Source organism: Elephas maximus, chromosome 5, assembly GCF_024166365.1.
Source record: "Elephas maximus indicus isolate mEleMax1 chromosome 5, mEleMax1 primary haplotype, whole genome shotgun sequence".
NCBI classification, from domain to species: domain Eukaryota; kingdom Metazoa; phylum Chordata; class Mammalia; order Proboscidea; family Elephantidae; genus Elephas; species Elephas maximus.
Window position 1 is genome coordinate 87,277,810 of NC_064823.1, and position 18,398 is coordinate 87,296,207.

Below are 18,398 nucleotides of genomic sequence, written 5' to 3' on the forward strand. Positions count from 1 at the left end.
GAGTAAATTGAACTTTTGATTTTGATAAGGTGTTTGAAGTTATTAAAAATAACCAAAGAATTTAATAAGATGTTTACAAATGTGACATTGATATATATCTAGTTTTGGTTATGAAGAAATAATTTAGACTTAATGCTAAGAACAAAGGGAAGCATTGGAGGATTTGAGGGAAGGAACAAAGGGAAGCCATTGGTGAATTGAGGGAAGGAAGGAAGGGTACAGGTAGGGAGTTAGTATGAAGCTGTCACCATTATCTAGGTGATGCATTTTCAGAACCTAAACTAGGGCCGTGGGAGGAAGGATATAAAAAGTAGACAGATTCAGGAACTATTTAGGAGATGGTATTAATAGGACTTCCAGTTGCCGTCAAGTTGACTTCAACTCATGGTGACCTCTTGTGTGGTCAGAAGCTTGGGAGACAAATAGGTACTAGAGAGAAAAATTGGGGAAGGAGTCTTCCACATTAAGTTGGAACATGAGCCCATATTTTAACTAAAAACAAACAAAGTAAGTCTTTTTTTTACTGAAGTAGCTAGCACACATGAGCCTACTAGTTGTAGGCAGGTAGACTAGTACCTCCTGCCACTAGCGTTATGGTGCTTGTGGTGAAATGGGTTCCTTTATGTGGTCTTTGCCTTGGTTTTTGGAAAAACAATTTGAGAGATTTTCCCCCTAAGCCCTGAGGAGCTACTTTTGCCCTAGTTTTCTACCCCAAAAGGTCTGTTACTTTTGCCAGGTTGATTGACATTTCCTGAATAAGCTTTAAATAACTTGGTTTGATACTTTTGTCTAGTCCTGGGCTGCAGCTTGCACTGTGATTGGTATGTACCTTGCAGGGATTGGTCAATAGACTATGCAGATGAGGTGAGTTGTAGTCTACTATGCAAATGAAGTATCTGTAGCCTACTGAGAGGAGATTGGTCAGTTTGTGGCCCCTGCTAGAAGGGGCCATGCCTTGAAATTGATAAGGAGTTTCTGTATTTAAGCAGCCAGCCCCACAGAGGTTTTCTGGAGACAGAAGTTGGAAGAGAACCAGCAGGAAGAAGCAGAAGGAAGAAAGAAGAAGCAGAGAGAGTGAAAGAGAGAAGAGGCAAGGAGACTCCTAAAAGAGCTGTCACATGGGTCAAGGGCTATAACACTGAAGGCGGCGATAGGCCCAGAAGGGATCCTGTGGCAGAGTTGGTGGTGGCAGATGGCAGGGCCTAGAGGAGCCTGTCCTCAGGGGCCAAGAGGAGGCCTGCAAGGCCAAGAGGAGCGAGAGAGTTGTCCTGCATTGCAGAAGAGAGACTTTGCCTACGTGCTTCCTGATACTGATCCTGAGTTGTACTCTGTTCCTTAATAAACCACTTAACTGTAAGTGTGGTCTGTGAGTTCTGTGTGGCCATTGCAATGGATTATGAACCCAGAAGAGAAATAGAGCTGTGGGAGGCACAGCTGGTATCAGAATTGGTAAAAAGCTGGAGAGTGGAGGTATGTCTTAGGCTGATCTTGATTTGTATTATCCCCCTTGAAGTTAGACAAGTTCTTATTCTACTTCTGATGCTACTACTACTTCTGCCCTTTTACAGGGCTGCTGTTGTTAGGTGCGGTCAAGTCTATTTTCGATGAATAGTAACCCCATGTGACAAAGCACAACTGCCCCATAGGGTTTTCTGGGCTGTAATCTCTATGGGAGAGGATTACCAAATTTTTCTTCCACAGGGCTCCTGGGTGGGTTTGAAGTGCCAATCTTGGGTTAGCAGCGAAGCACTTTAACTGTTGCACTACCAGGGTTCCTTGTTATGAGGCGCTGTCTCTCTCCAAATGTCAAATGATAAAAAGGTTTGAATCAATAAATGAGCTGTATCTAATTAAATGTTTAACTTAAACCTATTTAAGTTTAAAATTATTCTAGGGAACTAAATCATGAAATCTTACTGCTAAAAACAATAGGATTGAATAAAGCATCCATGTGCACTTGACTCACATTTTCTTCATGTCCAATAGTTTTAATGTCTCTCTGGGCTTGTTATTGTGTCTGTCTCTACTTGTTAATAACATTTAACATTTAATAACATTTAATATTCTGGGAGTTACTAATTATGTATCAGGCACTGTGCTAGGTACTTTAAGTATATTATTCTTAGGACATACGTATGAGAAGGTTGCCATTATTATCTTCTTTTTTATAGATGAGGCTCAGAAATGTGAAGTAATTTGCTCAAGGTTATTTAACGGGTGATTGAACCTGTGCCTGTCTCACTCTGAAGTTGATTCTCTGAACCATTGTATTATATTGTTTCCTTATCTCTCTTTGTCATCAATGAGAAACTTATAAGGCCTATGTATTTCTGTTTCAAGGTCTATTGAAAAAATTTGAACTCTCATATTTACAGACTAAGAATACTCAGAGACATGGTATCAGTTTCAACCAACATAATGGCAGAAAAATAGGAGAATGAGGAAGTACCCAGAATATTACAGCTTTCTAGTTTTCTTTCGGAGCCTGAGAAAGCATGACCGTATTAGATATGTTTAGAGTACAGGCAAATAAAAAATATAATTAGAGATACCATTTAGAGATTGGTATGTTGTTCCTTCGTTGATTAATCTTGAGCAGATTTATTCTTGTTTGTATGTATGTGCTTCTGTGATTTAGATAAAATTGTGTGTTCTCTATAAATTATTTTTTAACTTACTTTTGTCTATGCTCTCTTCCATATCAGAACATTACTTCACACTGTGATTACTACTACAATTAATAGTTCTGTTATATTTAAAATAATAGCAAATGTATTAGGTGTTTCCTTTCAGATAAATGTAAATCATAAATAATATTTGATATTATATTTGAAAGCTTATCTCGTGTTGCTGAGAAACTGAAATGGATGAAGATATTCAGTAATCAAGTATAGCATAGCTATCTATACAAAATCACAACTGTACTGCAATATCATGTAATAATACCAAATTTATCCTCCATGTAAAATATTTTAATTTTTGCATAGCATACAGTACTGTATTAGGTACTTAAGGGTAGGTGTGTTGAAACATGTAAAATATATGGTCTCCAGACTCATGTTGCCATACTGAACTTTGATTTCTTCAAATGGTCATGTTTTTTCTCAACTCCAAAAATTCAGTGATGTTATATTTTCTACCTAGAATACATTTCACCCTTCTTTGCCTGACTTCTGCTCATTCTACAGTCTCAGTTTAGATATGACTTCTTTTGGTAAGCTTTCCTCAACCTTTTCTGCCCACCCCATCCCCCATGTCTGTGCTCCTGTGGCACACTGTACTTTACCATCATATAAATGCATGTTTTCATCTTCCACTAGACTGTAAACTCATCTGACTAAGTGAACCTACATAGTTCACTTGTATCTCTGCCATGTAGAGTATTGCAATTTATTGAAAGAAAGAATAAATGAATGAATGGCCATTTGAATTAAGGCCCATATAAGCAGCATTTACCTTGCAGGCCACACATGTGTAAATACTCTCTATAATGGAAATGTTATTTCAGTGAGCCTTAAAGAGAAATTCTTTTAAGTAAAATGCATGGTTGCTCCATGTATACAAGGAAATTATGAGCCAAAAAGATAGCTGTATTAGTTTCCTGTTGCTCCTGTAACAAATTATGTATCAATTAGTTTAAAACAACACAAATATATTATCTTTGTAGCTCTGTAGATTAGACAGCCCTACATGGTCTCACTAAACAAAGTGTCAGCAGGGCTGTGTTCCTTCTGGAGACTTTAGGGAAGACTCGTTCCCTTGCCTTTTTTAACTTCTAGAGAAAGCAGCATTCCTTGGCTTGTGGGCTCTTCATTCATCTTCAAAGCCAAAGGATAGGATCTTCAAATGACTGTGATTTTCACACTTAGTTTCCCATCTCACAGTTTCGATCGTAAGGAACCTTGTGATTATGTTAGACCCATCTGGATAATCCAGAATAATCTCTCCATCTGAGAGTCAGCTGATTAGCAATTTAATTCCAACTGCAATTTTAATTGTTCCCTGCCATATTACAACATATTCACAGGTTCTGGAGATTAGGAGCCGACATCTTTGGAGCTCATTATTTTGCCTAATAGCTTAACATTTATATCAGTCTGAAAGAAGATGCTTTGTCTCAATATACAATAATGATAATAAGGACTAGAAATAATTGAGTGTTTAGATGTTGCAACCATGTTCTAGGTGCTTTACATTTGTTAGTTTAATCCTCATCAGCCTTACGAAGTAAGTACTATGATCATGGCCATTTTACAGAGAAGGAAACTGAGGCACAGAAAGGTTAAATAACTTGCCAAAGTCCCATTTGGACCCAGACAACCTGCCTCTAGAGCCGTTGTTATTTACTCAGTAGAAAGACAGTAGATATGTCTGTCTTACGGTTCATCTTTAGAGTGTAAAGTATTATGTCGTTTGAGGTATTGTAAATTATTAGAATAGAAGACGCATTTATAACTATAATGTTGCAAAGTTGGTTGTGAAATAAGCAATTATTGGCCATCTTTTGGGGCAAAGCAACTTCTCTGAAACTCTGAGAGGGATGCCAGAGAATTGCTCTGATTGTATTAAAAGAATGCACCAGCTGATTTTAAAAATAATTCACTAGATACTCTCCACCATGGATTTATGTTTCTTCTTCTTGTTAGGGAAAACAGACTTAGTGTGGCAGTACATATGAAAATTGAATGGAAGAGTTAGAACAAGGAAAATTTTATTTTCTTACCCATTCTCCTAACTGTGTCTTTATAGTCCTGTTTTGGTGTCTCCACATAACCTTTTCTCTAGTGCCATTTGGTACTGCTCTTCATGAACGTCTCTCTGCATCTAGCATAGTGTAGGAGATCAATTATAACATATGCAGAAAAGCAATACAAATTGTCAAGTAATATGTCACCCAGTAAAAAATGATATATGGAGATGTAACATGAATTTATTAGCAATGAAGAAGTATAAAGGAATGAATGGAATAGAATGAATTAATGAGGGACAAGTTACTAGAATTTAGAGTTAGTTTTAAAGATTTTAGGATTGTTGACAAGGAATGGCAGGAAGGAAAGAGAAAGAAATTTATGGTGAGGAAAATGACAGAATAAAAAAAGATTCTGAAACAGGAATTAGCAAGTCCTTTTTTATACAGGAAGAGAAAAGCAGACATATTTGACTAGAGCAGAGACCTCCCTCTGAAAATAGATTAGAAGTTTTCTTAAAGCAGAGACGGGACAGACCATTCAAATTCATGAATTGAAAGGATCATATTGTTAGGTTTCCTAGGAACCTTGCTCTCATTTATTTTTGTGTTCCTAGAAAAATTATTATGAAATCTAAACAGTTGTTTTTCAAATGAATTTTTGGAAAGAGGATGTTTGTAAATTAGGTCCTGCCTAGAGGGTAGCATGATGAGGGGAAGAGTTCTGCATAAGGGTAAACAGCTGACATGTCATATCCCAAATAGCGTTTCTGTGAAAAGCCACTGCAGGTGCAGGTTTATTTAAAAACAGACCACAACACAGGTGCAATTCTCCTGACAAACATTTAACCACAAAAACTACCCTAAAAGTCTATGTGGAAAGCCGTTGGGGGCGGGGGGAGAGGAAGAGTTCAGTTTTTAATTTGTCTTAATTTATAATTTTTAAAAAGAATTTAGGATGAATTTTCTTCCTCATGTTCTCAGTTCTTTTTAAATTTAGTTTTTGCCTCCTGATACCTAAGTATAAATTTTGCACATACTGTGCCTGGATAGAAGTCAATATTTGAAGAAATTCCGCATGTACGGGCCAAAAAATTTAGGGTTAAATATGTCAGTTAGAAGAAGTGTCTCCATATAGATTTGAAAAATAATATTCATGGCTGTTTGATACAAGAGGAGGTGAAATGGACTGGAAGTTAGAAGGCCTATGTTCTACCGTTAGCTTTAGAATGAGTAAGATTGATTCTAAAATTTGAAATAGATTCTCAACTTCTACACTTCATCTGGGAAAAAAGTTACTCTTATAAAGAAGTGCATAGTGGTGTCATCTACTGTGGTTCTCCCCCTCGCTCTGATGTAGCCACAGAGGCCTTCCTTCTGCCCCTTGTGCTGTGCAGGCCAAGCTTTTTCCCATCTTGGGCCTTTGCACTTGCCATTTCCTTTCTGCCTGGAACAACCCTTGCCTGACTCTGAGATAGGCAGAATAATACTCCCCCAGCCCTAAATATCCATATTCTAATCCCTGAAACCTGTGAATATGTTGACTATTACATGCCAAAAAGGACTTTGCAGATGATTAAGGATATGGGCCTTATAATAGGTATATTATCCTGGATTGGAGCCCCTGAGTGGCACACATGGTTAAATACTGGGCTACTAACTGAAACACGTTGGTGGTTTGAATCCACCCAGAGGCACCTTGGAAGAAGGGCCTGGCAATTTGCTTCTGAAAGGTCACGACCATGAAACTCTATGGAGCACAGTTCTACCCTGAAACATATGGGGTCGCCATGAGTTGGAATTGACCTGATGGCAACTAGTTTTTATCCTGGATTATCTGGATGGGCCCCAAGTAATCCTTTGAGCCCTTAAAAGCAGAGAACTTTCTCTGGCTGGAAGCAGGAGAAATGAAGCAGAAGGAAGGGTCAGAGAGATTTGAAGCATGAGAAGGACATTACTGGCTTTGAAGATGAAGGGGGGTACTAGCCAGGGAATGTTTGCAGCCTCTGGAAGCTGAGTACCCCTACCTGACAACCAGCAAGGAGATGGAGACCTCAAACCAACAACCACAAAGAACTGAATTTTGCCAACAACCTGGATGATCTTGGAAGTGGATTCTTCCCCAGAGCCAGGCAGGCTAACACTTTGATTTCAGCCTTGTGAAACCTGAGCAGAGGAATTAACCTAGCCCACCTGGACTTCTGACTTACTGAACTGTGAGATAATAAATTTGTGTTGTGTCAAGCCAGTGAGTTTGTGGTAATTTGTTACGGCAGCATAGAAAACTAATAAAGGCTCTCTCTTATTTTTTCTGTTTTATCTTAGATGTTACCTCCTCAGAAAGGCCTTTCTAAAGTAGGTCTTTTAAAGTAGACTACCCCCCACCTTACAACAAATGGTGTCTGTCACATAATTGTTTATTTTCTTTGTAGCATTTAACACAAACTATAATTTTTTTGTTTATTTTTATCTTTTTTTTTTTCTTCCTTACCCACTGGAGTATAAGCTCGGGGAACGCAGGGCCTGGTTGTTCATGTCCATCACTGTATCTTAACATCAAGGGCATAAAATAACAGACATGTATTAGATCTTCAGTAAGTATTTGCTGAAAAATAGTTTTTGATATAATAGTAAAAAGTTGGAAATAACTTTAAAGTCCCCAAATGAAATAAAAGAGGCTCTGTGACAGACTATGATATATCAAAATGATGGACTACTGCATAATTACTTCAAAGGTTAACACGTATTCTGTAACAGTTTTTGAAAATTGGTATATAAAATATATAAGTGACAATGAACACAAAACAGTTTGCATGAAAGTATAATTGTGCAAAATTCATTTTCATTTTAAAGATTAAAAGTTAATTTCAGAAATAAAGTTTAGTATTCTTAATTATGAACTTAATTCAGAGCATTTGCTTGATCCGTTATACATCCTCTCCTCACTTATCGGCATGGCTAGGTTCCAAAGACCAAGTTGTTATGTGAAATTGGTGTTATGCAAAAATGCAGGATGACTACATTGTTGTTGTTAGGTGTGGTCGAGTCGGTTCCGACTCATAGCAACCCCATGCACAACAGAACGAAACACTGCCCACACCTGAGCCATCCTTACAATCATTGTTATGCTTGAGCTCATTGTTGCAGCCACTGTGTCAGTCCACCTCGTTGAGGGTCTTCCTCTTCTCCGCTGACCCTGTACTCTGCCAAGCATGATGTCCTTCTCCAGGGACTGATCCCTGGAGACTATATTGTTGCATAACTCCAAATTACATCATTATATAACTGCCAAGTTACATGCATACCTCATATTGTGCTTTGCTTTATTGCGCTTCACAGACACTGCACTTTTTTTTTTTTTTTTACAAATTGAAGGTTTGTGGCAACCCTGCATTGAACAAGCCTGTCAGCACCATTTTTCCAACAGTGTGCTCACTTCATGTCTCTGTCACATTTTGGTAATTCTCGCAATATTTCAGACTTTTTCATAATTATATCTGTTATGGTGATCTGTGATCAGTGATGTTTGATGTTACTGTTGTCAATGTTTTGGGGTGCCACACACCACACCCGTGTAAGACAGCAAGCTTAACAAATGTTATATGTGTCCTGGATGCCCCAACAACCAGCCGTTCCACCGTCTCTCTTCCTCTCCTCAGGCCTACCTATTCCCTGAAACACAATATTGAAATTAGGCCAATTAATAACCCTACAGCGGCCTCTAAGTGTTAAAGTGAAAGGAAGAGTCACATGTCTCTCACTTTAAATTAAAAGCTAGAAATGATTAAGGTTAGTGAGAAAGGCATGTTGATAGCTGAGTTAGGCCAAAAGCTAGGCCTGTTGTGCCAAACAGTTAGCCAAGTTGTGAATGCAAAGGAAAAGTTCTTAAATGAAATTAAAAGTTCTATTCCAGTGAAAACACTAATGATAAGAAAGTGAAAAAGCCTTATTGCTGATATGAAGAGTTTTAGTGGTCGGGATAGAAGATCAAACCAGCCACAACGTTCCCTTAAGCTGAAGCCCAATCCAGAGCAAAGCCCTAACTCCCTTCAATTCTGTGAAGGCTGAGAGGTGAGGAAGCTGCAGAAGAAAAGTTTGAAGCTAGCAGAGGTTGGTTCATGAGGTTTGTAGAAAAGAAGTCTCTATAACATAAAAGTGCAAGGTGAAGCAGCAAATGCTGATACAGAAGCTGCAGCAAGTTATCCAGACGATCTAGTTAAGATAACTGATGGAGAGGGCTTCACTAAAAAATACATTTTCAGTGTAGATGAAACAGCCTTATATTGAAGAAGATGCCATCTAGGACTTTCATAGTTAGAGAAAAGAAATCAATGCCTGGCTTCAAAGCTTCAAAGGACAGGCAGACTCTCTTGTTAGGGGCTAGTGCAGCTATTGACTTTAAGTTGAAGCGAATGTTCATTTACCATTCTGAAAATCCTACGGCCCTTAAGAATTATGCTAAATCTACTCTGCCTGTGCTCTATAAATGGAACAACAAAGCCTGGATGACAGCACATCAGTTTACAACATGGTTTACCAAATATTTTAAGCCCACTGTTGATACCTACTGCTCAGAATAAAAGATTCCTTTCAAAATATTACTGCTTATTGACAAATGCACCTGGTTACCCAAGAGCTCTGATGGAGATGTACAAGATTTGTATTGTTTTCATGCCTGCTAACACAACATCCATTCTGCTGTCCATGGATCAAGGAATAATTTCGACTTTCAAGTCTTACTGTGTAAGAAATACATTTCATAAGGCTGTAGTTGCCATAGTTCTGGACAGAGTAAATTGAAAACTTCCTGGAAAGATTCACTGTTGTAGATGCCATGAAGAACGTTGATTCATGGAAGGAGGTCAAAATATCAGCATTAACAGGAGTTTGGAAGACGTTGATTCCAGCCCTCATGGATGACTTTGAGGGGTTAAAGACTTGAGTGGAAGAAGTAACTGCAAATGTGGTGGAAATAGCAAGAAAATTAGAATTAAAAGGGGTGCTCCTGAAGATGTGACTGAATTGCTGCAATTTTAACGGATGAGGAGTTGCTTCTTATGGATGAGCAAAGAAAGTCGTTTTTTGAGATAGAATCTACTCCTGGTAAAGATGCCGTGAACACTGTTAAAATGACAACAAAGGATTTAGAATATTTCATAAACTTAGCTGATAAAGCAATGGCAGGGTTTGAGAGGAGTGACTCCAGTTTTGAGAGAATTTCTATCGTGGGTAAAATGCTATCAGACAGCATTGCATGCTACTGAGAAACCTTTCATGAACGGAAGAGGCAGTCTACGTGGCAAACTTCATTGTTGTCTTATCTTAAGAAATTGCCACAGCCACCCCAATCTTCAGCAACCACCACCCGGATCTGTCAGCAGCCATTAACATTGATTCAAAACCCTCCACCAGCAAAAAGATTATTACAACTCACTGAAGGCTCACTTGATGGTTAACACTTTTTAGCAATAAAGTATTTTTTAATTAAGTTATGTACATTTTGTTAAGACATAATGCTGTTGCACAGTTAATAGACTACTGTATAGTATAAACATAGCTTTTATAGGCACTGGGAAGCAAAAAAATCATGTGACTCACTTCATTGCAATATTCACTTTATTGCAGTGGTCTGGAGCCAAACTCTCAATATCTCCAAGGTATGCCTGTACATCATTACATGACTGCCAAATTACATCATTACATAACTGCCGAACCACTGAGGATCATGGCCTAGCCAAGTTGACACGTAACCTTAACCATCAAAGCCAGCTTTACATTGCCTCACACCTCAGCTTTTGTTAATGCCAGACCTACGTCTTAATGCACAAAATAATCCAATAGTAGATTTTTTACTATTGAATGAGAAATATCAGATAACGAGATAGTGGGTAAGTGAGGAGAATGTGTAATATGCAAACTATAGGGACATTATTGAATTCTTAAAATAGATCCAGGGTTAAGATTCTGAAAGAGAAAGGATAGGAGTGCTTTGTTTAATAATTTTTTTAGTAGTGATTCTTAATCATTTTTAATTTATTATGCATATACAAGTCATAAGGGGTAATAGCCCTGGTGGCACAGTGGTTAAGAGTTTGGCTGCTAATCAAGGTCGGCAGTTCAAATTCACAAGCTGCTCCTTAAAAACTCTACGGGGCAGTCCTGTAGGGTCACTATGAGTTGGAATTGACTTGACACCAGTGGATTTGGTTTGGTTTTTTGGTGAAGGATAATAATACAACAAACACCTATGTACTACTACTTAGTTTAAGAAATAAAATACCACAATATAGTTGTAGTTGCTTGTGTGTACCTTAACATTATGAAGCATACCTTTAGGCTCTTATTAATAATGATTCTTGATAAGCTATGTCTCTTCTTGTGGGTTTAGATGGAGAGTGCCCTACAAAGGGGGCACCAGAGAAATCCAGCAGGGATCTTGGTGGGAAGAACAGATTGCCAGTCAGATCAGGGGCTATGGCTCAATTTTGTCCTAGAAAAACTCTCTTTATCCTTTTTTAGTAACTTTATGTACAACAGAATTGTGGAACTTTGAGTGATTGTGAGATATTTGGGACTTGTAGAATGTTTAATATTAAAACGATAACAGTTGTAATATGTATCTGTATAGGTATGTGTATATTTATTATATATGTATATATACACATAGTAAATTCTCCACTTTTGAATGCTTTATCTTGCTTCATTTCTCTTCAAGATTTTTTTCAGTTGACCTGTCTTGGCAAAGAGTGTTCCTCCAGTGTTAGTAAGATCTTCCCTCTTTTTATTTTTCTGGGTTGATACAAAAATTATTTTTGTGCCGTCTAGTGCCTCAAAGGTATAGAAGGCAGAGAGATGGTATAGATGAAGAAGGTATAAAGGTGGTGTTTCTGATGACCCTATAGCATATTTTAGAAGTTGTGTTTTCAGAAAGGAAATCCGTATATCATTTCCCCCCGTGTATCTTCCTTGCAAGGGTGTCAGTTAATTCTGGGTTTCTGAGGTTGTGTAAGCAACCTAGTTGTATAAGCAGACATAGAGTTTCTTTATAATGGAATTTGTGAATTTGTCAGATAAAAAATCATTTTCTAAAGCATGGATGTTATAGTCTTATTTTAAAATTACTTATTTCCCTTCAGGAGCCTCTAGAATCTATTGATGAGATCACTGAGGAAATGAAAGAAGATAATTTTTAGGGGGATTCCAGACTGAAGATTCTCTTTCATTTTACTTATCCCTTATAATAACACTAAAGATGTTGCCAAATATGTTTAGAACATCATGAACAAAAATATATTTCCCATTTTCTTGGGCTTTGGGAGCCCTAAGAAATTATAATTTACAAATTGACGTTTAATTCAAGGTTGAGTATAGACTTCATTTTTCCTGATTTTTAGAGCTGATTTACACAATCCAAACTGTTTTTCATATAGTGTTCAAGGACCAATAGAAACTCTAAGTTATTATACTAAATGTGTGACTTAATCCATTAAAAAGAAATTTCACCTGTATCTTGGATTTAAAGCAAAAAAGGCAATTAAAAAATATCATCATCTCTTTTTAAGCGGCAAAATGCCAGGCTGCTATCAAAGAGCCTTTTCTATTCGGAAGGACGCTCAGAGGGAGGAATCAGATGGTATTAAAGATGGAGGTGAAGGAGAGATTTATCTTTTATGATAAGTATGCATGCTATTTTTATGGATAAAATGGAGAATTACAGTCTGTGTGATAGTGTGGTTTAAGAGTTAATTTAAAATAGACTACTGTACCCGCAATGTACTTATTAGTGGATTAGTGTTAGCTTAGAGGCAGGACTCTAGATATATGCCACAGAAATCTATTTTTACCACTATTCCACTGGACATTTTTCTTAATGAATTTAATGAGGATTCTGAAGACATACACATCAAGTTTGTAGATGCTGTGAAACTGAGAGAAGTAGCTAATGATTTAGGCTTCAGAATCTGGATTCATAAAGAATTTCACAGGTGGTAATATTGGCCTGAGTTTAGCAAAATAAAACTTAGGTAATAATGTTAAATCTTAGACCCAGATCCCAACTGTTTAAATATTAGATGTGGTGGAAGTTATTACTGTACAGGAACATTTAAAAAGGGGAGATTTTAGTTGTCTGTATGCTTAATAGGAGCCAATACTATAGCACAGCTTCCAGGAAGAGATGCTATAATCTTCAATGCCATGCACTGAAAAATGTTAAACTGTGTTTTGTACTGATCAGTTAACACTTGGACTGTTGTATACATATGTGGATATTGCATTTAAAAATGGACATGGACAATATGGTGCAGGTCTAACAAAGAGACTAATATTGTTAGAGGACTGAAACTTGGAGACAGATTTCAACTCCTCTTAAAAATGTTCTCTATTCATTAATACTTAATTCAATCAATATAACTGTACATTGCTGTGTTAGGTTCTTGAAACAGAAGAGCAAAAAGACAATGCTGCTTTCAAGGAGCTTTTATTCTAATAAGGAGGAGACAGATACTAAATAAACTAAATAAGAATTCCAAACATTGGTAAGTACTGTGAAGAAAATGAAACAGGATAATATGACAGTGACTGATGATTAATTAGGAGTATTAGCAATTAGAGAAGTTCTCTTTGAGTCAATGACATTTTACTTGAGACTTGAATGATGATAAGGGGCCAGGCATGCAAGGATATGGGAAGTGTTTCAGGCAAAGGGACCAGAAAATGGAAAGGCACTGAGCTGAAGTAGCCAACGAGTGATGAGTGAAAGGGAGAGTGATGGAAAATCAGGCAGGGTAGTGAGTTTGAGTTGGTCTAAGTGTAATGAAAAGCACATGGAGGGTTTTATGTCAGATATGATCTGATTTACCTTTTAAAAAATCATTGTGTCTGCTGAGTGGACAATGAGCTATGGGGGCAAGACTGATATAGAGAAACTTTGGAGCCGTGAACAGTTTAAGTATAAACATGAAACCATTTTCTTTTTTTTTTCGCTTATTGTTTCTCACTTACTATATTTAAATTTTTCTTTGTCCTCCCTTGACAATGTTTTGAGAAGGTTCCATAATATTCTCATAGTTTTCTACTATTAAAAACCTAGTTCAGCCTAAAAACTTATATCTCAAACTTTCTTTTAGTTTTTAACCTCTGACCTCCATTTCTGGACAAGATGGAATGACAGACCAGATTTACCCTCTTACATGAAACAACTGAAAAAACCTGACAAAATACATGAAACGGGTTTTTGAGATATTAGGCAATGAAGGACTGTGATCCCTGAGAAATGAGAAACAATGAGGAGAGCCCTACAATTGCTCCAGTTTATTGCTTTGAGCTTCCTGGCACAGGTAGGGGGAAAGTAGGTTGAGGCCAGAGAACTTCTTGGGTTGAAGAGAAAGAGCAGAGAGCCTGGGGAGACCAAAGATGCTAGAGTTCTTAGGGCCAAGTACTGGAGAGGAGACTGCTGTACAGAGAGAAAGTCCAAAGATTTGCAGAGGGTCTCTCTTGAATACTCAGGAGAGTATACTGATCAGTGCCTGTGAGTGAGGAAACTACTTGAAACCAGGGGAAGAACCACCTGAAAGGATTAGAGGAAATAGTGCATAGAGCTCACATAGGACTGGAAGTAGTGTCTGTTCCCACAAGCCACACTGGAAATCCTCGCAAATCCACATTAGGTAGTGTACTTAGTAGTGAGGAATAATTACCCTCGCGTAGTGGTTAAGCGCTACGGTTGCTAACCAAAGGGTTGGCAGTTTGAATCCGCCAGGCGCTCCTTGGAAACTCTATGGGGCAGTTCTACTCTGTCCTATAGGGTCTCTATGAGTCAGAATGGACTGGATGGCAGCTAACAACAGCAACACTACCAGGGATCCATAAACCATAAACCAGCCATTAAAATAACAAAAATAGTTATGGCTAATAAACCAACAAAAGAGTTAAAATTATAAAAATTTGAGTTGATTACTGGTTACTGAGTTAGTCTAAAAGAAAGCTGAAAAGAAGAGAAAGAGAAGAACAGATGGAACAAACAGAAAACAGTGGCAAGGTGGTAGATTTATACCTAACTAGGCAAAAAAAAAAAAAAAAAATAGTCACATTAAATGTAAGTGAAATATAAGTGGTCATTCAATAATGATAGAGGGAAGTTCATCAAGAGGGCATAGCAATCGTAAATGTTTATGTATCTAATAACAGAGCTTCAAAATTCATGAAGCAAAAACTGATAAAATGGCAGGGAGAAATGGACAAATCCACAATTATAGCTGGAGATTTCAATATCCTTCTCAATGTTTGATAAAACAAGTAGAATATCAGGAAGGATTTAGAAGAGTTGAACAGCACTAACCAAAAAAACCAAACCAAACCCATTGCCATCAAATCGATTCTGACTCATAGCGGCCCAGTAGGACAGAGTAGAACTGCCCCATAATTTCTAAGGCTATGAATCTTTATGGAAGTAGACTGCCATGTCTTTCTCCCAAGGAGCAGCTGGTGGATTCAAATTGCTCACCTTTCGGTTAGCAGCTGAACGCATTAACCACTGTGTCACCAGGACTCTTAGAAGAGCACTATCAAACAGTATAACCTAATTGACATTCATAGAACTCTCCACTTAATAGCAGAAGACATATATTTTGAAGTACATATACAACATATATCGTATTCTGTGTCATAAAACAAATCTTAAAAAATTCTGAAGGATGCAAGTCATACAAAAGTATGATTTCTGACCAAAAGGGAATTAAATTAGATATCAATATCAGATATTTGGAAAATCCCCAAATATTTGGAAACTAAATAACACACTTTTAAATGTTATTAACAGTTTTATGCCAATAAATTTGACAACTTAGATGAAATGGGCAAATTTCTTGAGAGACAAAAACTACTAAAACTTGCTCAAGAAGAAATATGTAACCCAAATAGCCCTATATCTATTAAAGAAATCAAATTTGTAGTTCAAAAATTTCTCACAAAGAGACTCCAGGCTCAGATGGCTTTACTGCTGAGATACACAATATTTAAGCAAAGAATAATACCAATTCTACATAAACTCTTCCAGAAAATTGGAGAGGAGGACTTCCAAACTCATTCTATTAGGCTAGCATTATCCTGACACCAAATCCAGACAAAGACATTAGAAGAAAATAGCATTTCACATCAGTATCTCTCAAGAACATAAATGCAGAATTTCTAAGCAAAATCGAATCCAACAGGATATTATATCCAATAGGATATTATATCATGATTAAGTGGGGTTTATGCCAGGAATGCAAGTTTAGTTTAACTTTAAAAAATAAATGTTCATCATATTAACACACTAAAAAAGGAAAACCATTGTTATCATCTCCATAGACAAAGAAAAAGCATTTGAAAAAGTCCAACATCCGTTCCTGATAAAAACTCCCAGCCAACAAGAAATAGAAGGGAACTTCCTCAACTTGATAAAGGGCATCCAAGAAAAACCTAACATCACACTTAAAAATTGAATGCTATGGATATTTTTTTTTTTTTTTGGATATAACATTTTATGGGTATAACATTTTTTAACCTATTTATTGTGGTGTAATTGACGTATAATGAACCTTACACATTTAAAATACACAATTTGATAAGTTTTGACATATACACACATCCATGAATTTATTACCACCAAGATAATGTATCCACCACCCCTGAAAGTTTCTTCATGTCCTTTTATAACCCCTCCATCCCTCCTCTCTCCATCCCCCTTCCCAGGCAAATGCTGATCTGTTTTCTGTCTCCATAGATTTGCTTGCATTTTCTAATGGTTTTCTTGATACTTTTTCTTGCTTGATTTTGGGGAGAGGAAAGTGCTCTTTCTTTCCCTCTTCCAAAGGCTGTTGTTAGGTGCCTTAAAGTTGGTTCCGACTCATAGTGACATTGTGCATACCTTGTGTACAACAGAATGAAACGTTGCCTGGTTCTGTGCCGTCCTCACAATTGTTACTATATTTGTGCCTATTGGTGTAGCCACTGTGTTAATCTATCTCACTGAGGATCTTCCTCTTTTTCACTGACCCTCTACTTTACCAAGCATGATGTCCTTCTCAAGGGATTGGTCCCTCCTGATAACATGTCCATCTTGCTTATAAGGAGCATTCTGGCTATACTTCTTCCAAGACAGGTTTGTTCATTTTCTGGCAGCCCATGGCATAGTCAGTATTCTTTGCCAACACTATGATTCAAATATATCAATTCTTCCTTGGTTTTCCTTATTCATTGTCCAACTTTTGCATGCATATAAGGTGATTGAAAATATTATGGCTTGGGTCAGGTGCACCTTGGTCATCAAAGTGACATCTTTGCTTTTTAACACTTTAAAGAGATCTTTTGCAACAGATTTGCTTAATTCAATACGCTGTTTGATTTCTTGACTGCTGCTTCCATGGGTGTTGATTGTTGGATCAACAATCCCAAGGGTAAAAGGGGGAAAAGTATCTTATCACGAACACTACTATTTCCACAAGGCCAACAGCTCCTATGATGACACCACACCACACCTTTCCCCTCCGTAATCCTTTAAAGACTGAAGGAGAAGTATGGCAGTGGTGGGGTGTGGCTGATGGCAGTAATTTGAGTTCTGTTGCCTCTTGTTAAGCCTTGGAGAATGTTATCTGGCCTTTTTTTTTTTTTTGGATTTTGGAGTAACTGTTCCTGTTTGTTAGCTGTGAGCACTAGTCATCAACCCTGGGGCAAAGAAAAAATTTCATTTTATTACAGAGGCTGTTCTAGTAGTCCAAGAAAGAGGATGGGGGCTTGGAATAGGGTGGTAGTAAAAATGAAAAGAATTAGATGAATTTGAGATACATTTTGGAGATAAAGCCAATAGGACATGGCAGTAGACTGGATGTGAGGGAGAAGAAAAGAAAGGAAATCCTAGCATGTTGGAGAGGGGATAGAATGATGCTCTGTCCAAATACTCAGATTTAAAAAAAAAAAAATTGACACCAATTAAATGAAAAAAAAATTGCAAGAAATATGTAATGCAACATAAAAAAAAAAACAGTTTTATGTTGAGGCATCTGAAATGAAAATCATCTCATGGGTTTACGTTTCTGAATAGTGTTAATGGATTGGCAAACACAAGGTCTGCCTTAATTAAGGTTGCCATCAAATTAAAAGGTGGCAACTGATACATTTAATATTTATCAATTTCTAATTCCAGTTCCATGTTGTTGTTGTCAGGTGCTGTGGAGTCACTTCTGACTCACAGGAACCGTATGTACAACAGAACAAACACTGCCCGGTCCTGCCATTCTCAAAATCGTTCTGCTTGAGCTCACTGTTGCAGCCACTGTGTCAGTCCATCTCGTTGAGGGTCTTCCTCTTTTTTGCTGACCCTCAACTTTACCAAACATGATGTCCTCCACCAGGGACTGATTCCTCCTGATAACACGTCCCAAGTATGTGAAACGAAGTTGCCATTTCCATATTGAACTTATAAATTAAAATAAAATAAAATAATTGAAAGTAATATTCTGATTACGTTTATTGAAAGTAATCAGAACATTAGAATACATACACACACACATATATACACGCCTTCATTCATCTGTCAGCTCGGTTAATTAAGGAGTAGTAGAAAAAAAATGATGTAAGATACAATTAAGACCTTAAAGGATTTTAATTCATTCTTCCTCCTTCCCTCCCCTTCATTTATTGTTCCAGGCATGACAAGCCTCAGACATTTGAT